Source organism: Liolophura sinensis, chromosome 11 (genome assembly GCF_032854445.1).
Source record: "Liolophura sinensis isolate JHLJ2023 chromosome 11, CUHK_Ljap_v2, whole genome shotgun sequence".
Classification (NCBI taxonomy): Eukaryota; Metazoa; Mollusca; class Polyplacophora; order Chitonida; family Chitonidae; genus Liolophura; species Liolophura sinensis.
In genome coordinates this window covers 31,313,293-31,335,444 of record NC_088305.1, presented here as the reverse complement: position 1 = coordinate 31,335,444, position 22,152 = coordinate 31,313,293, and the positions used below count along the sequence as shown (strand labels likewise).

At 41.3% G+C, this 22,152-nt stretch overlaps 1 protein-coding gene across 3 annotated transcripts in view; it reads left to right on the top strand.

Annotated features, from left to right (window-relative positions):
• The window catches only part of LOC135477403 (zinc finger CCCH domain-containing protein 10-like), a 135,838-nt gene extending 129,770 nt beyond the window's left edge, over positions 1-6,068 (top strand). For all 3 annotated transcript variants that reach the window (XR_010445193.1, XM_064757474.1, XM_064757475.1), the window contains one exon: positions 3,015-6,068. The gene's annotated coding sequence lies outside the window, so the exon portion shown is untranslated. The remainder of the gene's footprint in view (positions 1-3,014) is intronic.
• The last annotated feature ends 16,084 nt before the right edge of the window (positions 6,069-22,152 follow it).

The following is a 22,152-nucleotide window of genomic DNA, read 5'->3' as shown; positions in this document are numbered from 1 at the left end:
TTTGTGTGGTACTAATATCCCAGATGTGCATTGGGTGTGTCAGTAGATAAACATGTGTGGTGGAAATTTCCTCTAACTGGTTTGTAGCGAGAAGACTGTTAAAGGCTAGTCAGGAGAGTGTTAAGGGCAGGAGAGTGTTAGGGCAGAGTCATTGTGGTTACAAAAGTCGTTACAGGTAGTTACGCTCTCGCATAGAATGGTAAATGAACTCACAAGTATTCGGAAGAAGCTTCGCTAGATTAGCATGGAGGACATCGCTCTATAAACACACTGTAGGTTGTATTATCCTGATGCCAAATGCTGAAGTCACCATTATAAATTACTTGACAAGTGGGTTCGTTACTTCCTCTATCAGCCTGTGACTCTTTGACTAGGCCAGGGATCTATTGCTGTGTTGCCTTGTGAAGTCTTTTGCACCTGCCCAGGCTTTTCTCATGCACGCACTTATAGATTAACGTATTGATTATCCGTGTAACCGTTTCTTATCCCATCAAACCTGCGTTAGCTGTAGTCAGTCATTTCCTGTCATTTAATGGCTAGTTTCCATTGTGAATAGAGATCCCGTCTTTCTTCCGTGGTAGCGGGTAACCAGAGGTGTGTGATGCTTCATTTTTATTGTCGATCCGAACCTGATAATTCCTGTACAAAGACTTATCAGATGACTGAAGGAATCCTTTTAGTGTTTGTGTTTGTGTTTTTTCTTGTGCTTGTGCGCGCCTCCGGGCAAAGGTGACGTCTTAATTCTAGTACCTCACTAACAAGGAAAGTAAAATATGCCTGAGGTGCATCTAAATTTAACGCTGTAAATATGATATTAATTGACTACTTGTGACCTTGTTACAAGACCAACACTTGCCGGCAGGAAGCCGCATCATGTGCCAAGATGCGTGATTTCGGCTTTTGATATTTATATCTCCATTAGCTACATAAATTTGTATAGTGCTGTATTTGCATCCTCCAGTAGTGTCTATTGCATTAGCTTGGTAAACATTCACTTTTTTACCAGAAAGTAGAGCTGGTATATATAGAATTATGCTCATACACATACATATATGTTTTAAGTTTTTTCACAACCTTAATTTTATATATATGAGAAACGGAGTGTGCTTAAAATGAGAAACACAGTGTGCAGATATGAGAAGCAGACTCCAAAATATTAGATAAAGATTGTGCAAAATGAGAAATGGAGTGTGCAGACCATGAACAACAAAGTGTGCAAAATATGGGAAACGGAGTATGCAAAACATGCAGTTAATTTCATAAAGCGAGATTTTTCCTTCTAGTCTACAGAAATATCAGTGACCCATTCGTGAAACATTCGTGTGCAACACTTACCCCACACAACATATGTGTCCAACACTTGCCCCACACAACATATGTGTGCAACACTTACCCCACACAACATACGTGTACAACACTTACCCGACGTAACATACGTGCGCAACACTTACCTCACACAACATACGTGTACAACACTTGCCCCATACAACATACGTGCGCAACACTTACCCCACACAACATACGTGTGCAACACTTACCTCACACAACATACGTGTACAACACTTGCCCCATACAACATACGTGCGCAACACTTACCCCACACAACATACGTGTGCAACACTTACCCCACACAACATACGTTTGCAACACTTCCCCCACACAACATACGTGTGCAACACTTATCCCCCAAACAGCATACGTGTGCAACACTTATCCCACACGATTTAAAACCGGGCGAAAGCTTTTCCCTGGCCTGCCCATGTGTGTAGAGAAGTGTGGCCCATTTGGTACCGAGATGAATCGGTTACTCTAGCCTGATGGATGTGTTTATAGAATAATTGGGGGTGACATTCTTGCCATGGTTTATCCTGTTTGTCGTGGCAGGATTATGAAATATAAGAGAGTTTTAGCCCAGTCTTTTCCCACCACACACAAACACCAGATTGTCCACATCTCGTCGATCTCTGCTCGGCTTAAACGCCCCTTTCCGCACTCAAACACAGCATCAGGGACCTGTGTATCAGAAAGCTGTCGGGCAAACTTACTTCAGTAGATCTCGGTACTGTGGTTGGTGGTCTGTGCTATGTAGTATCCAGGCATGTGTTTTACAATGATACTTTTGATTCCAAGACCATTCATTTGGAAATCTTTTTGGCATCTGGTACACCTCGAAGATGTCTGGAGTAATTCCATATTCTATTATTAGTTTATGTTTTGGTATGGTTTTTGTGAAGTGCTCCGTATGTCATGTGGGTATAGAGGGAGGGTTAAAGTCTAGAGGACATACGTACAAGTGGCCGTTGCCAGTTTCATACCATTTTGGATGATAATATATACGTTAGTTTGATACACGTTATGTTCATGTGCATCTCTTTTATTCGCTTATTTTATGATTATGAAGTTTTATTTACCCATTGAGTGTTGACACATACGGCAATAACGTTAATATCTTGACATATCAGTGCATAATTTCACGGAGTAATTAAAATTTAGGTTCTTTTATTAAAGATATATCTGTGATGATTAGTGTTTATCACGAAGGATAAGAACAATAATGGTCATCCAGAACTTCCCGGAAAGCTGTCTCTATGTTTTCACCGGCATAAGATTCCACAAGGACAATTCTTAATTATGTCAAAACTGAAAAGTGTTTTCCGTCGTATTTTGTAGTTGGGGACACTAAATAAAATGGTTAGTTTGAAGTCGTGCAGGTGCTAGGGACAGTATGTTCATCCTTTTGAGTTTGACTGACACGTTGGATATATGAAAAGTTGCAACCAACGCGCAATTGAGATAAATATTTTATTATTGACATCTTTTATATTAACATGGTACTTGATTTGAATACTGATTTCACTCATACTCATCTGTGCATTTTTAAAATAATTATCTTAAGTTTGAACACATGCTGTTAATGTTTAATTAATGCAGCTGTATGTGCGCTCACTCTTATATCTATTCTGAGAGTTTCAACACAACTATATTACTATATTATCTCCTGTTTGTGTTTTCAGGTACTGTCCATTTGGCAGATACAGTGACCGTTAAGATGATACAGAGGTAGACACGCAAGAAGGAACGTTGCCAGAAGACAAAGGACAGTTTCTAATTGGCGATTTATTTTGATAACGTGTACCTTTCCGTGAGCTGATCGCCTGATGGAGCCAGAACTGTGTGTTTAATGGTACTGTCTAGTAAACGGTCGGTGAAGGGCTTGGCCAAATGTGCTAGGAGGCTGAATTGGATTATTACTCCCCAATCTATCCCAGACACCCTCAACACTGTTGGTTGTGAAAAGATTTCTGTTTGTTTATCTCTGGGGAATATCTAAGATAATCCTGTTTGATAATTTGGAGCCCTGCCATAGGCTTCATGGGACAACATCAGGTTTTCTGTAGTTCGACCCTCATCCCCAATGGCGTATCTGTGAGTGGAACCTTCTTTAGATAGTTACCCCGTGGCTGAATTAGCTAGGCTACCTACACCCATTCTGTTGATCAGAATTTAAGAATGAGGCCTGATATAAAACACCCTGGGAATACCGTGTACAAAAGTCTTCTCAGGACATCTTTCTCACAACCAATCCCAAAAGAGCACCTCACGGGACAATCGTTTGCAGAAGTTCTCCTGGGACAGTTTTCTGAAAAAAACACCATGAGGCTAAGCCCAGTAGAGAACACCAAGGTACTGAACTCTGCAGACTTCCTCTTAGGACAAGACTGTGCACGCACACTTCAGTATGTGATGATGGAAACACCATGATGGTTTTTCGTCATAGAAACACCATGTTATCATTCTCTGAGGATGGAGCTGTCACCTAGGGAAAGCTCTGTGTTATACCACACTGGTCACTAGAAGACCTCACAAAGCAGGGAGGTTTCATCCAAGGAAAAGTCTGTCATGCGAGGGAAGTTCTCGTAGACACTCCTCCCAGTGGTCTGTCTGCTGTATTTTCTTCAAATGGACTGCCTGTAAGTCCTGCGAATGGACAGCCTACAAATCCTCCCAGGGAACTGCTTGCTACTGCTCCCAGTGGGCAGGTTACTACAGCGCCCAGTGGGCTGGTTTCTACTCCGACGCCTGGGCTGCACGCTAATCCTCCCAGTGAGCTGCACGCCAATCGTCTCAGTGGGCTGGTTTCTACTGCTCCGAATGGGCTGCACGCTAATCCTCCCAGTGAGCTGCACGCCAATCGTCTCAGTGGGCTGGTTGCTACTCCTGGCAATAAGTTAATATCAGCCGCATGATTTACGTATCTGACGGTTGGTTTCCAGAGATTTGACAATATGGTACCATTTAACATGCTGCTGGACAAAAAAGAATGAGAGCACTGACTTAAACTTTAATTTGAAGCAAAACAGTGTTGATTTAATCAAGGGCATCCGCCCGAGGATGAAGGTACCGACGTGTAGTAGTTTTTGTTTGAAGTCAACAGTATTTTTGTGAATAGATGACTGGGCTGCTACTGTCAAATAAAGGCATTCTGTTCATGGAAAATACTAGGGGCACAAAATGTTGAAATTTTGACCAGCAAATGAACACTGTATACGGAAACAGGATATATGAAAGATTCTGATATAGGCTTGCGCCTAGAGTACTAAAACAGGAGACATGTTCTATTGGATGAAGGTGCAGGTGTATGGTGAAGTGTTTGGGGATGAGAGGTGATCTAGAATTCTGAGGATAGACATTGTTTGTTTTGTGGATAAAGGTATAGAACTAAAGCCATATTGTGAATTATTCAGGGAGAGTATGGATTACCTTGACGATCTCACTGTTTGCTGAGTGAAGCATAAGTTGTAGGTACAACCAAAGTTAAGAAGTTGTGATCTCTTAATACCTGTAATGGTATGCTGGAGTCAGGGGACATAATATAAGGTAGTGTGCACCCTGTGACAGAGCCAGCCAGCCAGCCAGTTATATTCCTGGATTGAGTGTCGTAAGAGTGTCGGAAGATGTTGGAGCGGAGTAGATTCTTGGAACCTTGAGTCCTGTGGGAACCTGGTTGTGCGTTACCTACATGTACAGTGTAGTCAGAAGAGTAGAGATTCATCCTTCAGATTTCAGTTCTCTTCTAAGGAAGGAGGGCAATGGAATGGAACATGAACATGCGTTGTTAATGATTAAAAACGTTGTTTTAAAGGATTAGAAACTTGACGTGCGCCATGCAAGGAGCTTTTTGAGCTTACTGAGAAGAATTGAGCCCTAGAAAATAGTGTGTGGTTTTAAGGATGTTTAATGTTCACGTTTTCTTTTAAGGACGTTGATGTTGATATGGACAAAGTTGGCGTCCCCCATTCAGTTTTACACCATGCAAAATGTTATATTGGTATCAGGATAAATTATTTTCCTCAATGCAGAAAGTGATAACGTGTGTTATATTATACATTGACGTACTTCAAGACGTGACCTTGAGGTTAAAGTATGACCTTGTCATTAATATTCCGGCTTACTCGTTAACCCCTGCTACAATAATTTTATCTAAAGACGGCTGAATCTGAATGTGCGCCAAAAAACAATACAAAAAGGCCCGTGTCTGAAATAAAATACCAAAGTAAGTATGTGTTATCCGATTAACTGAAACAAGTTGGCCGAAATCAAGCGAGAATCTTGTGCAAACCAGAATGAATGCAAATGGTAGACAAAATGTCACAGGTAAGAGAGGTGAAATAATACATTAAAAGGCGTTTATCTCCATTGATTACAGATAGACCTTCTTCTCCTGACTGGCGTATAGTACTCATTTTAAGACACATCTCAACGGTTTAGTACTTATACTAGCACACCTGTACGTACGTTACTGCTTAACTACTTGATTCTCTCGGCTAACGGATCGCTTTCATGCGTCAATCCTTCCGGATTAGACGACGATTGTGATTGTTTGTTGTTTTTTGGGGTTTTTTTTTCAAAATTAATGTCTAGTTTTCATTATTTTGTCTTGTTTAATGCTTTTAAGTTTATGCTTAACTTCAGTCTAATTCACTGCTTGCTTGCAGAGTTAGTTTCCATGATTCAACCTTTTTGACATTGTACATGTACATTGAAAATACATGTCATATTGGGTAGAACCTGTTTTTGTGTTTTCTCTGCTGTTTACTCTTCTCAAAGCATATGCCAAGGTAATAAAAATCAGTTATTCCGTCGAGGATTGACCGTGGCGAAGTGCATAGTATGCTTGCCTATCAGCTGCTAGGGTTATAATTTATATCTTTGATTGGTGCTCGTCGTACTCAAGAATATTTCATTTATATGACGGCGGCTAGCAGTTTAAGGGGGAAAAAAACTGTCCAGTGGAGGGTAGGGGGGACCATCCGCAGGTTGTATGAAGACCTTCCCACGTAAAGTCGCCCTATCCCTGACTAACTCTAGATACAACATCGTGATAAGGTGGAATATATCGTGGATATCTTCACACAGTTAATCATAAATTTCTTGGACGGACTGCCCTTCGTCTTTCGCAATTTTACGGATTCTTGAGGAGAGCCACGCGACAGCTTTTCGGAATGCATTTCGTTTCTCATTTAATGCATTTAGCTTTCCCCTTGCATTAGATTTTGAAACGGTTTGTGTACACGAGAGGGAAGACGAATTGTTGAGGGAATCTAGAGATTGATGACTAAGTGGTCAAAAGTCTCTTTTCATATCCCATGTAGGCTAATGGATGGTAAGACTTCAAATCCTACGCTCGCTATTTTCTTTGCAGGTAAATGTGCGCAAATTGCCTACAGGAAATTGCTATCTGTGAAAGTTGTCTTCAAAATTTGTGTTTTCTCCACCCGTGGCCTTCACAACTCTGGTATTCCATTTAATACATCAGTCAAATAAACGAATCAAATTTATAAAAGCTGTCAGTGTCAAGCTGTCCTATATATCTGGAACAAAGAAATGTACTACAAAAAGTATCTCACGAAGCAAGAAAGTGTTATGAAGCGGTTTCGGATGTGTGTGAAGATAAGGGAATGTGGTGAGTAACCGGGCGTTCCTAACAAAACCACTCGTTCACTGTCTAATATTGCTCTTGTTTAGTATTCACAGACAGTCTGCTGGATTATCCGACCGGAGACAGCAGCTCAACTATCAGGTGTCAGGAAATTAAACATTAGCTTTCTCACACAGATATACTACGTTATAATAGTTACGGGTTTGCTTTAAGCCCTGTGAATTTGTGCCTGGGCCGTCGGCGTCCAAACATAAGCAATGCTTGGATCTGAAGGTCAAAGAGATGGTTGAATAATACATCATTGGTGAGGTCGAGATTATCCGGTACTGCTCGTAGTGCACGTGGGGGCCTGAACTGTCTGGCGATCATTGTCTGTAGACAGCACGCCCGATGGACCCAGTTAGTCTGAGAGCGACCAGTGTTATTCATTGTATATCATTAGGTACATATTGTCATTCCATAAATCATATGGAAGATCGATTCAGTGACAGAAGATGAACAGAGCTCGGGTGATTGATACCTTCTTAGTTCAGGTCCAGTCAATACTGACAGGAACTGTTTATAGCAGGGCTCTATCAGCAATGGAGGACAAGAATCAACTCCTTCAACCCCCCCCCCCCCACCCCTTCTTTCCAAGGATCATAAAGTAATATGTGACTTATTTCAGCATATACAGTGAATTGTCAAGTTGTCGTCGGCCCTAGATGTACCCGCATCTGATGATATTGTTGGCAGCCCTCTCTGACGTCATCAACATGGCGGGTAAGGCAGGCAGCACTGGAAATATGGCGGCCACGGGCACCAATGTTTATCGGTTTGGTTTGGTTTTAACATATCTTTCAAGAATAGTTTTGTTCTGTCAGGACAGGGTCTCCTTGTAGCGGGCACCTTGTAGCGGATTTCTTCCACAAGTAAACCTAGCCATTGTCGTATAGGTAAACTATTCTTGAGGTAGTCGTTAAATACCTGTGAAATAAAATGATAAAACTGTAGCTTCACGGGTGCGCGCTTTGACCGGATCAGTGTTGACATGTGGGGCTCGCAACATCATTAAAAACTCTTAACTGCTTCGCTTTGCTTGATTCCATGGTACTTTCGTACTTAATATACTTTCTTAGTTCTTTAGTGGTTCGTGTTAAACTTTGTTTTGCGAATTGACCTTGAGATGATTGACCTTGAGATGATTGACCTTGAGAAGATTGACCTGGAACGTTCATATTGGTTGACGGCTGGTATAGGAATGTTTCTGTAGGCACAAAGATTAACATAGGTGATTGGTCACCATGGAAACTTGCACCGATATACTACTAGCAAACAAACAGTAAAACACCTCAACTGTATTGGTTGTAAATACAAACTGCAGACGGATGAAATCAGAGTGCGGTTATATGTTCACAGGAAAACATGTGTAAGCTATGCTCAGCGTGAATTTCCACAACTCAAAAACGTAACCAAGACGAAACCTTTTTTCTAATTCAAGACGATATCCTGCCAAGCTTGGTGGATGTTTTCCTATGCGTATGTAAGGCGTATGTTTAATTCATCCTCGCTTTTGAGGTTGGACACAGTAAAACACGGGAACAGTTCCATGTCGGTTGTTGTGAGACCTTACCAGGGACGAGGGAAATCCAGATTTTCACTTGGCCTCTGAAACCCAATATGTGTGCAGTGCATTTCCCCCTTGAAGTATCAGACCATTTAAATGCAGGAATGGTTCCCCGTTGCCTGATGTTTCGAGAAGGAACCAACACCAGGAACGTCAGATGTAAACATTTTCTCGCGTATCATCATCTGTCACAGACCGCTCCGTATACACAGGCTAACACCATGCTGGCAGACGGAAGCCTGAACGAGCTGTCGTCTGCTTTTCCAAAACTCGGCTCGCTTCTTGTAGCTGATAAACCTCGGCGTGTGACTATGAACCTGTTTCCTGGCAAATAGTCAGACGGCGTCTTCTTAAAAAGTATTATTTGTTTCAGTGTTGCACTGTGCTGTTCTCTGAATTACTTCACTTGTGCGATTGAAGCTATATGCGTTAAAACATGAAACCCAACTTGAAGAAATTTTCCTACAGGATGGATCAAGAAAGACGTGTAGAAGCCGATAGAGGACATCTCGCCACATCGCTACCTCTACCTTTCCAATACAGGGCGAGGCAGCGAGATAGCGAAGGAGCGAAGCGATATAGCGAGCTAGTGAAGCAGCAAAATAACGAAGCAGCGAGATAACGAAGTGAGGTAAGTCATCTCTCTACCACGCTTCGCTGCCTCGGGGCCTCGCTTCGCTACCTCGTCACCTCGCTCCCTCTCTACGCTACCTCGTTACTTCGCTGCCTCGCTACCTCGTTGCTTCGCTATCTCGTTGCCTCGCTACATCGCTCGGCATCCAACGACCACAGTCCATTTAATTAATCTCCTACCACGCATGATTCTTACAGGGGACTTACAGGGGACCTTTAAGATCTGACCAAACCCCACCATTGCTTCCATTCGGCTAAGACGAGGTTTTATATTCATTCGCACATGTATAACAGTAAACACAAGGAGATAAACCGCTATAATACTGTCAAAACTGACAAAAGTGTCATCAAATCCATTCCATCCACAACAATGCTGGATGTCGTAAATAGATACATTATTAAATAAATACAACCAACCAGTACTGAAATATGGCGTAGTAAAGATTAATAAGAGGGACAATGATGGAAGGAGAAGCGATCACTATATATACAATAATAAAAAATCTCCCCTCCTTTTGCACCTCAATTCCCATAGCCCTCCCTTCACATCTCAGCTAAACTAAGTACTGACCTAGCTGGGACTATTATATAATAGTTCCACGTCCTGGCAATTACAGTGTTGACTTCCGCCGGCATCACATCATGCCAGGTGTTTCAATAACCCAACTTGCACATGGTGTAGGCCTCAGCCTGGCACTAGGACGATTAATAACTGCTCCCCACCTCGCTGCCGCGCCTCGCAACCTCGCCGCCTCGCCGCCTCGCTACCTTGCCCTTTGCAAACCTCGCTGTCTTGCATCGCTACCTCGCTACATCGTTACGTCGCTTTGCAACCTCCTTATCTCGTTTCGCTAATACAGGGCGAGGTAACGAGGTAGCGAGATGTCCTTTATCGACTTCCATAAAGACGGGGTCGAATTTGTGAAGTTTCCCTCTCTAGCTATTTTTGTGGGGCAGTTTTTGTACACTTTTAAGACTAATGTGTTAAATTAAACACGATATTATGATTTCTGTCGAGTGATGCTGAAATAAATTGTTATTGCGATATAATATCCGGCTACATCAAGAATTCTGCTGACCAAAAGAACACGTCTATAATATAAGACCTACAGCATAAAGAGTAAAACCACAACGGCGGTAACAGTGATAACTAGTAAAAAGTCAAAGGTAACCGGTGAAATAAGGCCTTTTCTTAACTTACCTGAGTTAAGATCTTATTCAAGGGTTCACGTATATGATTAAATAGGAGAAATTATGCGCCACCTAGCACCATGACTGAAGCAGAATTAGATAAAAAAAATGCCGGCACGTTACTTAGACCTCAGTAGTCTAGAATAGCTATGAATGCTTATTTGTCATCGCATTTAGTAAACATGAAAATGAAACGTAACGTAATATTTAGTAGTAACATAATCTTTCCTGCCATCAGTCAAAAAATATTGCATTCTGTCAGTCTGACAGATTAGTTTTTATAGCGTACAGGTGCTTTGGCTTCCACCAGACTCTTCGGCTTATTAACTTGCCTATCGTTGTACAGTTGAAATGATTTCCCCAGTCCATAAATCTGACACGGTGGCTACCATGATGGTTGTTCATCTGATGAAGACGTGTTTGAAGTTTTTCAGGGCAACCAAACCCTGGGGCCTGGCGTTATATATAACCTAAAGTCAGCGGGATGGCGCTTGAACTAAACAGACAGCATTTCATCGTGAAAACATAAAAAGGAATCTAAAGGAATTTCAGTATGTGTTTGATTAGGAAGGGATTGCTGTGTAAAATAGAACTCCCGGGAAGAGACCACAGGTATAGAGGAAAATGTCCGAGGCCATGCCATTTTCCTGTTTGCTTCAAAGGGAGAGGAAACGCAAACATAAAGTAAAGTATCAGAGGAAAGACTAATGAAAACTGTTCAGCATTTGAAACTATCGCCTAGAACATTCCTCACATCTTTCCAACTCAATTTGAAACTGTTGACAGCTCCTTTTTAAGAATTCGTCGTAATTTCGTACTTTCATGGTGATTCCCATAGTTCTTTGGTTGTTGAACGTTATTTTTGGGAATTGACCTTGCCATTACTGACCTCGAACGTTCGTATTGGTTATGAAAGTCTGTTTTGATGCATAGGTTTCCAACATCATTGAAAACTTGACTGCTTCTCATTGTAAGAATTCGTCGTAATTTCGCACTTCCTTGTTTCTGTTGGTTGTTTGTGTTGAACGTTGTTTTGTGAAATGGCCCTGGCATTATTGACCTGCCACGGCCATACCAGATGACGGCTGGTATACGGTTGTATGTTTTGACCCCTACATTTACAATGCATTTATCCATTGCAGTGTCTTGTCGGCGCAAAGCTGCGAACAACACTAAAGAGAAGGAAACTTTAAAAGTGAAGTAAGCATCAACAGAAAGACTTGAAATATTATATTCTGAACATATTTCTCTTCTTTTGTTCTTGTTCTGAGTGGAATATTTCGATTCCGATGATACCCGACCCTTACACATTATATCGACACTGGGCGAACCAATCCCTTGCTCTAATCTCACAATACTGAGCGCAGAGCGAGGCAGCAGCATGTTCCATTTTTAAAGTCTTTGGAACTGACCCAAACTTGACCTCAGGTTTGCCGATTTCGAGACGGACGCTCTAACCCTTAGCCCACCGAAGCGGCCTTGAGTATATGACGTTAAAACCCAGTCATGTCAGTTTAAAAAATAAATCCGCAGGCTAAAACTGACGTATAAAAGACAACAGTATGGGGAGCAAAAACCAAAGCAGCGACAACATAGTGATAAATGCCCGCGATAAATGATAAATAGTTACAAATGCCCGCGCGTAACCGGTTGAATATAGCGCCATGTTACTTTATACCTGTTCGAGCTTTATTTAGCTGGTTAGTCGCAACTTTTTTATAACTGATTATGACGTCACCCGGGGCAATGAGTTCTTGGTGTCGAAACTGAAATTATGGACTTTGACATTATCAATTAGAAAAAAATGTTCTAACTTCATTTTCCTAGCAAGAATGTGAACTTTAAGCGTATCCATGTGGAGAGCTTGCGTTGTTACGTGTCACTGACTAAAGGCAATATTGGTAGCGAGTGTGAGCGAGTTTACACACAACTGAATACAGGCGACTCTCTAAAAGAAGTAGACTATAATTCACCCCCTTCCCTTCCACTGCGGCTTTAAAATAAACAGGTAAAACGAAATTGCTCTGAATTGAACAGCACAAGTATAGAATTATAAAGTTAACATATCCAAATCACACTCCAGGTCTTCAATTGGTAAAACAGTGTCCAGTTAAAAAGGCCAGGTAATTAATTTAATAAAAATTGCTTAAAATATACGTATAATTTTATCGTCAGCAGTTTCCACAGATGTCGGAAAGACAAACATGTGTAATATCCGTTATGTTTAATCCAGTACGTAATAGCAATTTGGAAACTGTTACCGACAAGCTAAAGCTCAAGTATCAGTAGTACATATATGTTAAACAGGAATGCACATGAGGTTGGCCTGGGCTGCGGTACTATAGCAGGCTGAGGAGATGATGGAACGTGAGTAGATTATGGTACAGGACGTCTGCTCTTACCACGCTACTCAGCTGTTGTAAAGTGTTTAGTTGTGAGGAATTCCTGGCTAACTGTTATTGACAGGTGTCGGTATGCACAGATTCTCAGGTATGTTGGAGAAGTCCGGTACATTCTATTCACACAAGATCCAAGCTCCTCTAGCGTATCTATACGCACCGTTAGAGACTTAGTTATTCTGGATAAAAGCGTCCGTGTTGAAGTGAAAGACCACGAAATAAATAACATAAGTAAGTGTCTACAAAAAAGACTACCGAAGACTATATCTAAAACTACATTCACGTATTGCTTAAAATTTGGTTTGAATTCTTTTGTCATGTAAAACCATTTTCACGTATGGAATAGAAATTCTTAGGGAGTATACCTATGCGTTAAAGGACAAGGTCAGCGAATTTCCACTGGATTACAGTTGTTTCTAGACCCTTTGTCATAAGAATAAGAGCCACACACAGTTAAATCAGATTAGAGTATAAGTAATCGATTAACTCATTTCTAAAACGGAATTGACGCATGTGGTATATGTAGGCAGTGCAACAACAAGATAATGCTAATGCCAGCATACACTGTCAGGCGATGAGACAGAACTCTATTGTAGTTATTCTCGAAATTATATATGCATAGCTCTTATCGTACACTAGTAACGGTGGGATTACAGAAAGAGTTTGTACCACAATAGAATCCTGTTCAGTGAACAACAGATCTTGAATCATCGTGCATTCTTAAGTAACGTTTTGAAAATTTCATCCGTTTAAGCAGCTTGTCATTGCTTAAGTTTCATTATTTCACCTCGTGTGTTTCTGTAACCGTTAGACACTATGTTTAGTTGTTGTATGTTTACGTTTACTCTTGACTAATGTTTCAGAATCTCCTTTGAGTTTGCTGTATACTCACTGAGCCGTGAAAAGAACATGCCAAAAAAAATTTAAGCTTTGTCAAAGAAAATTAACGAGATATATATCGCATCATTTTAAATCTCAAGGTTTTTGTCAGGATTTATCTCGCACCCTGAATATCTAAATTTATAGCGGTATACCAATGGAAAAGCGGATTGTCAGAGATGTTTCTAACCTCTGATTGAAAGATCACATCGGACTCCGTGACAGCTATATCCGGGCTACCAATAAAAGCCTCGAATGTATGTTTCCCCCTGCTGAATTAAAACAAGCCCCACTACCTCTGACCGAATGTATAAGAAACTTCATCTTCATACTTTAATCTTGTGTCTTACAAGTGAAAGTAGCTTTGACGCAAGCTATTGTCTTGTATAAGTGCATACAATTTTTTTTTGTTATTATTACATGTACCCATGATTCCAGTTCTTGTGTAAATACGTGTAACTAGGATTTCAGATTTTCCCTTGTGTAAATGCGTGTATCTAGGATTTCAGATTTTCCCTTGTGTAAATGCGTGTAACTAGGATTTCAGATTTTCCCTTGTGTAAATGCGTGTAACTAGGATTTCAGATTTTCCCTTGTGTAAATGCGTGTAACTAGGATTTCAGATTTTCCCTTGTGTAAATGCGTGTATCTAGGATTTCAGATTTTCCCTTGTGTAAATGCGTGTAACTAGGATTTCAGATTTTCCCTTGTGTAAATGCGTGTATCTAGGATTTCAGATTTTCCCTTGTGTAAATGCGTGTAACTAGGATTTCAGATTTTCCCTTGTGTAAATGCGTGTAACTAGGATTTCAGATTTTCCCTTGTGTAAATGCGTGTATCTAGGATTTCAGATTTTCCCTTGTGTAAATACGTGTATCTAGGATTTCAGATTTTCCCTTGTGTAAATACGTGTAACTAGGATTTCAGATTTTCCCTTGTGTAAATACGTGTATCTAGGATTTCAGATTTTCCCTTGTGTAAATACGTGTATCTAGGATTTCAGATTTTCCCTTGTGTAAATACGTGTATCTAGGATTTCAGATTTTCCCTTGTGTAAATACGTGTATCTAGGATTTCAGATTTTCCCTTGTGTAAATACGTGTATCTAGGATTTCAGATTTTCCCTTGTGTAAATACGTGTATCTAGGATTTCAGATTTTCCCTTGTGTAAATGCGTGTAACTAGGATTTCAGATTTTCCCTTGTGTAAATACGTGAATCTAGGATTTCAGATTTTCCCTTGTGTAAATACGTGTATCTAGGATTTCAGATTTTCCCTTGTGTAAATACGTGTATCTAGGATTTCAGATTTTCCCTTGTGTAAATACGTGTATCTAGGATTCCAGTTTGTGTCTTATATATGTGTATGTACGTTTGTTTGCTGTACAACTTGATATTGTTGTAATTAAGAATAATGTACAATTTAAAATAATATTCTTTTGGTGTCTGAAAGAAAAGCGTTCCAGCCTATTGTTACCAATTCAACAGCGTCCCAGCCAAACTGGGGGGGGGGGGGGGGGCGGCGGGGGGAGAGGGGACACAAAAGTAGTTGACGAGAAACGCAAGTGTTCTGACTTGTGTGCAGTCTGCGTACGTCGTCCAATCAGGTCGACGTCTTATACCTGCGGTTCACCTACCGTTTGACCCCTGTATAATCGAATTAGCTGATCACGAAAGGAATATTTAATTCATTAAGTTGGCTGTCGGCTGATTTCTTGACGCAATCACTAAACTCATTATTTCTTCACATAACACAATAATCTTTGACAGCCGACCATTCCGTATAATTACCACAGCTGCTCCGCTCGGCCGACCTACCCCCTTTAATTAGACGATTGGACAAACGAATCGTCTGCGGTGACTTGAAGAGAGAAGAAAAAAGAAAGCATAGAAAGGGCCAACAAAAAAGTGCAGTGAGGATGTAAACAGTCATGTCTGTGCTTGTTATAGCGGGTTAGCTCGCTGGTTCGATAGAGTGTTGGTATCAAATATCGAACCGGAGAGCAGAGAAGTGGATTTGGGGCTTCCATTGGATGCACGGCCTGGCAGTCTTTGGTCAGACGTATCCGGGTCAGGGTAGCCACGGCCCGCCGCGCGGGCCAAAACAACCGCGGCTTCATTATCCACCAGGAATTATACCAGACAATTATTGGTAAGTCTATCAGCCAGGCCGAGTCATCCGCCACAGCGCGCCATTTGTCAGGCGACCGTCAGCGCGGAGTGTGTTCACCGACTCCCCTCCAACCACTAATTGGTCCACTCGATAAGTCGACGCAATTGAGGCCTTTTCGATGAAGGTCGAAACGAAGAGCAGTTTTCTCTCCCTCTTTCTAAGACTGAACAGGATGGATGTATATTGATGGATGGGAACCTTCCCCGAGGACACACAGTGTATGTGGGGCTTAGGCAGGTGTCAGTGTGGGTAAACTCTAAACATTGTGTGAAGTGTAGGCAGGCCTATGGCGCGGGTTGACGTAGTGCGAACTGTTGGAATCGATTCATCGATTTGGAGATCGAATACGAGATTTGGTCACGGCATCTTGTGACGGAAATATCCCTAATGGAGATGGCAGCGTGACCATACAGCGTCAGTGTTGTCTGTTTATAAACGCTGTGCGTTGTGCGTTGTGCCGATGTCGATTAGAACAACTGTTTCGCAACGATTAACTAATGGCCATGCTTTATAGTCGATTAGTAGCGTCCAAGGAGAAACGGGTCAAATTATCAATTTCACTAAGTCTTCTTGATGATTTGCCGCATAACGCCAGGTACCGATACATGTAGCACCCAAAAATAAGTCCCAGAATGTAAGATTAATGTACGTGAAGAGGTTCACCATGGCTAAGGTGGTTAGCGTTCCAGCGCGGCGCAATGACCCAGGATTCTCTCACCAATGCTGTCGCTGTGAGTTCAAGTCCAGCTCATGCTGGCTTCCTCTCCGGCCATATGTGGGAAGGTTTGCCGGCAACCTGCGGATGATGGTGGGTTTCACCAGGGCTCTGTTCGGCTTTCTCCCACCATAATATTGGCCGTCGTCGTATAGGTGAAATATTCTTATGAAGGGGGTGAAACGCCAATCAAATAAATAGATAGATAAAGTAGAATAAGGGCATAAGAGGAGGAATATGTGGAATTGCCAAGGTCATCGTGTTGTACTCATCACCAAATCATCACCCGGGATTATAGCGTGAATCTAGACGTCAACCATAATGAACGTTACAGGTCAATACTTGCTAGACGAATTTGAACAAGCCACACAAACCACCCAAAAACTAAAAACAGAAATTGTACAAAGTAAAAATTAAGATGAATTCCTCTAAAGAGAACAGTTTTTCAGTCATATGGCGACGAGAAATCCATAAAGGTGTGTACATACTCTGTGTCTTCTTGTGGCAGGGACCGGCCGCGAAAGCGGTAGAGCGCCCCGCTTAGCAAACGGTAAATCCAGGGTCAATCCTGGGTTGGGTCACACCTAAGACCTTAAAAGAGAAACTTGGCGTTCACCATGAAGGAGACAGTGCAACGACTGGTTGACCCGTATCAGTATAATGGCTCGGGCGGGGCGACTTACTTGCCTTCGGTAAGGCATCTCAGTGAAGCACCTGTTTTACTATACTATTGATTCCAACAGTCCCAGAACGTCCCAGGACATAAACCACCGCATCATCAAGCATCTGTGCGACAATTGCACACACACGGATGCAAACTAAGGTACTGCTATATACTACAAGCCCTCTCGTGCATTCTTCGAAATGTGCACCCTTACAACACCACTTAGACATACACATATGTACAGTACGTGAAGGCTATAACAAGGTCATAGTGTATTGAGAGTGGTCTCCCTTAGTCGCTTTGCTTGGGGTTAATTGATTTCTTAAATCAAATGTTACTTAAAAGTTTATAATGGAATAAATACAATGTTGTGTTTGACATTTTGTCCCATGTTGACCACCCTTCGCTGGAAAAGCTATTATTTTTATGATATTCATAAACCATATTGTTATATGATGCCACGTGATGCAGGATAGAGGTGCCAGTAAACTATGAATGAAAGCTGCACAGAACGCCCTTACATGAAGATAAGCGCGGGGAAATGAAGCTACCTGTTCTGCTCTTTAAATGGTTTATTTATTTCTCTTGATTGATATTAAGTTAAATGTTGTACTGGAAAATTTCAAAAGAAAACATCTAGTCAGAATAACACGAGCGGCACACTGTCCTTGTACAATTAATGCGCCCAGTAAATTAATTGAGTCTAAAATGCTGTTAGTTTTTCATTTGTCAACGTATCTTGCTAACGCGGGTGCAATGCCATCAGGGAAGTAGACAATCAAATATTGTTTTAGTGCTTGTTAATTCGCCGTCTGCAGCATGCACATACATGACGTGAAGTTGATATTAACATTAGTTCCACCTGCCACAAATCTCTATCCACTCACCCCTTCCCCCACCCCTGTACCTTCCAGATCTCGCCTGACTCTCATTTCGCCTCAGTCACCGCCAAGGGTTCCGTTTTGTCCCCACATGACCCTGGCGGGTTTTACGCAACTTTCAGCTTCCGATTGTTGTTTGAAATTCCTGTCATTGTGTGCGGATCGTGCCTAGCCGACCGTTCTCAGAGGTGATTGGCTAATGGATGCTATTATTGACCAAAGATCAGTTAGACTTTTATTTACTGCGTGTGGCAGATTGTATTTCCGCTTTGCCAACAGAAAATCACTTCATTAAATCGCCATCAGGTCGTGTGTGGGGAGATTTTGCTTGACTATGTCAACAGGACAAAGTGATTGCCGATTCACACAATTTATTGGTCTGTTGGAAATAGTCTGATAGATCTATTCGGTTTGCTTTGATCTGAGAATGGCTTTTTGTGGACTTAGAAAACACATTATACATTTCGATATCAGGGTTATTAATTGTTCGATGAAAAACAACTCAAATTGCAGGAGACACGCACTTGGCTTTAATCGTTAAGTACTTTGTTATTACTTAATCCCTGTCTGCTTATTGCACAGAAGAAAACATAATGTATTGTTACATTTCATGTTATATCCACATGCAGACCTTATATAATGAACCATTCGTTTACATGTGTGCATGAAACATGTTCAGCTGTATTGGCACATAGCAAATTTCATTAACATGATATTACGTCTGAAATTATTATCCATAGTCTATAATTATAGTTCATTTATGCCATCTAAAGTTTTCCCACCAACATTGTTTTGGGTAACGCGTAGAGCCAGTTTTGTAAGGGTCTTTTTGTTGAAAGTAGGCACCTACTTTGCGTATAGGATACCTCTCCGATGTTTGAATCATTGTAGGGGGAGTAAAAGAGAAGGGTTGTTCAGTTTGATTCGCAATGAGAACAGCAGAAAACAATGCAAACAACACAGGGAGCCAGCCAAACAGGACGGGGAAGCATGCAGACAGCACATGGAAACCAGGCACTAGTTCTGTTGTTGTTCTAAGTAATGTCAACACAGCCCTTAATCCGGTGCAAGAACGTCTGTTTAGACGCATAAATCTGTAGCGCAATTTGTTACGTTGTTGTTGATGTTGGCTGTTGTACAACCGTCTGTTTCGACGCATAGATCTATAGCGCAGTTTGTTATGTTGTTGTTGCTGTTGTTTATGGGAAGAACGAATGAGGCTACGTACCAGACGTTTTTATAAAGGTACCTGGGAGCGATGACACGCTGGTAATGTCACAAGATGATCATTGTATGTGCATATCCTCATAGAAACCGTCATTCATATGTTCTCTGCCTTGAACTGGCATACTAGAAGCAACATCTGACGGCTTTTGATAATGTTATGAGGGAGAATCGATTTTACGAAAAAGATGTTTGAAAGAAAAGCGGCCTAATTTCATACTTTATATACTTTCTTAGCTCTTTGGTGATTTGTTTTATACGTCGTTTGGGAAATGACATTTCGATTGTTGACCCGAAAGGTCCATCTTGGTTGACGCTGGTATACGAATGTCTGTTTCGATGCATAAATTTAAATAAATTAGCCTGACGAAAGTAACAATGGAGGGCGATAAAGTAAGTTTTCTTCTAGTGATTTTTTGTTGAATTGAGGCACATGTGGTCGACAAACTGGCTTAACAAGTCCTGAAAATATTACTTAAACTCTAACGCTTACAGATGAGCGGCATTCTGACTAAAACAAGACAAGCCATTGCGCGGTATGTTAGTGCGGCAATTCCAGGCAGAGTATATTCGGGCTAGGAATTTATCCATTGCGCGCAGTACATGAATATATCATTTTTTCCAGGTGACAAGCATTATGTTGAGAGGACACCGGGCATAGCCCGAGGGAAACCCATGACCATCTGCAGGATGCTGGAGGATCTTCTCACGTACGACTGGAGAGAAAGCGAGCTTAAACCAAGAAATGGTCCACTTGTGTTATTTTACTTTTGGTTCAATTACATCTAGTGCAATTCTGCACCTGTCTTATTGCAGTTATCTCGTTGACCACATTTACTTATAACCAACGCGGGTATCTGTATTTACACCAAATTCCGAGGTATACTGTATTCTGGAAGTTCTGGTATTCAGGTGTTATGTAAGCACGAGTCTGGAGTAATCCTGGTTCATTCGGTGCCTTTTAAAGTACTTTTCGCCTTGTAACACTCTCGCTTCCCAAGGTCGTCAAGCATTCCTGTGCAACACATATTTGTTTGCTTACGCTCTTGTCACCGTGCCAACCGTGACGTCATCAGCATCTCGTCTTCGGTAACTGAAGCTGTCAGAAGATGACGAGTTGAGTTACAATCACAAATGACATCTGTTTTTACACGGCCGACAAACCCATGTTACTTTTTCTTCTTTATGTACAAGCTATTTATTCTAACAATTTGCAGAGAATGTTCTGTGTTATTTAACGACGGGGTTTTCTGAGACTGGGAGTTGTCTTCACAAACACCCAGGGCGCTCGGCTCAGCTTTGAGATGTGTCCCAGTCCAACATGGAATGACACGCCTTCAATTTAGAAGAGTCTTTCACAAAATCCAGCCAGTCACTTTTTCTACCACCGGAAGTTTCTTCCTCTTTAAGATTTTGATGCTTGGATGACACAACGCGTTGGGTAGGCTTGTGTGGCAAAAACATACTAAAACTTCGCTCTGGTGGTTTCACAGATCAGTTTTGCATAAAATAGAAGAAAAGTATCGCCGAACTTTAAAGTCATAGTTATGAATCAACTACAACTATATTTTCAACTACAGTGTTTGTGCCATCCTCAAGAAATTTTCGAGTTACTTTCCTTCTAATTTATGCCTTTTCGGTTTCTGCTGTCAGTTTATAATTCTGTATATTATTATTATTACATACATTATACCTGTATCTTTGTAGTGGTCTGTGTGTAATGTAATTCGACAGCATTTTATTGGAATTCATCAATGCGGTCGCTGTGAGTTCAAGTCCAGCTCATGCTGGCTTCCTCTCCGGCCGTAAGTGGGAAGGTCTGCCAGCACCCTGCGGATGGTCGTGGGTTTCCCCCGGGCTGTGCCCGGTTTCCACCCACCATAATGCTGGCCGCCGTCGTATAAGTGAAATATTCTTGAGAACGGCGTAAAACACCAATCAAATAAATAAATAAATTTATTGGAATTCATGATATCCGAGATACTGCTACCGTAAAACTCCGAGAATATTACGAGACACAGATCATCTTCTGTTGGAATATAATGATTTTTTTGCACCTTCCGTAAATCATTTCACCTGTAGAGAAACAAAGCATTGATATTAACTGACATTACGCAATTCTGTGACAAGACCTGAGATAAACCAAAACCCAGAACACACAGGGAGTTGAATGTTCGTCTTGTTTTCTCACCTTCGTTAACTTTTTTCCCGATAAACTTTACTTGTAAAGTTGAGGTACATCACAACTGACATCTGTTTTTACACGGCCAAAAGTCCCGTGTAGCTTCTTTATGTACAGCCTTTTTATTCCACGAGTTCGGGGTGAATGTTCAGTGTTATGTAAACGACGTGGTTTTATGAGACTTGGAGCTGTCTTCTCAAACACCCAGAGCGCTCGGCTCAACTCTGATATGAACCAGACCTCAGCAAGGAATGACTCGCCTTCGTGTTGGAAAAGCCCTTTTCAAAATCCAGCCAGTCACTTTTTCTACCACCGAAGATTCTTCCTCAAAGAGATTTTCATACTGGGATGATGTAACGGGCGGTGAAGGCCTGTGTGACTTACTTGTTAATACATCTACAAGCTATACATTCCATGGTTGTGTTGCTTTCTGCCGCCACTGTACCGTTTCTGTATAATGTTATCACATCCGTGTATCTGTGCACATATCAGTCTATCTGTACCGTGATATGTGTTTAAATATGTTGAAACTAATTTGCGATTCAAAACATTTTGTACTGAAAAAAAATTTGATATAATAATATACTTTAGTGAATTGCTTTTTTCTTGTAAAAATTGTTTACTCGTCACTTTTCGTCATCAGAGCGATTTTTGAAAATTTTGTTC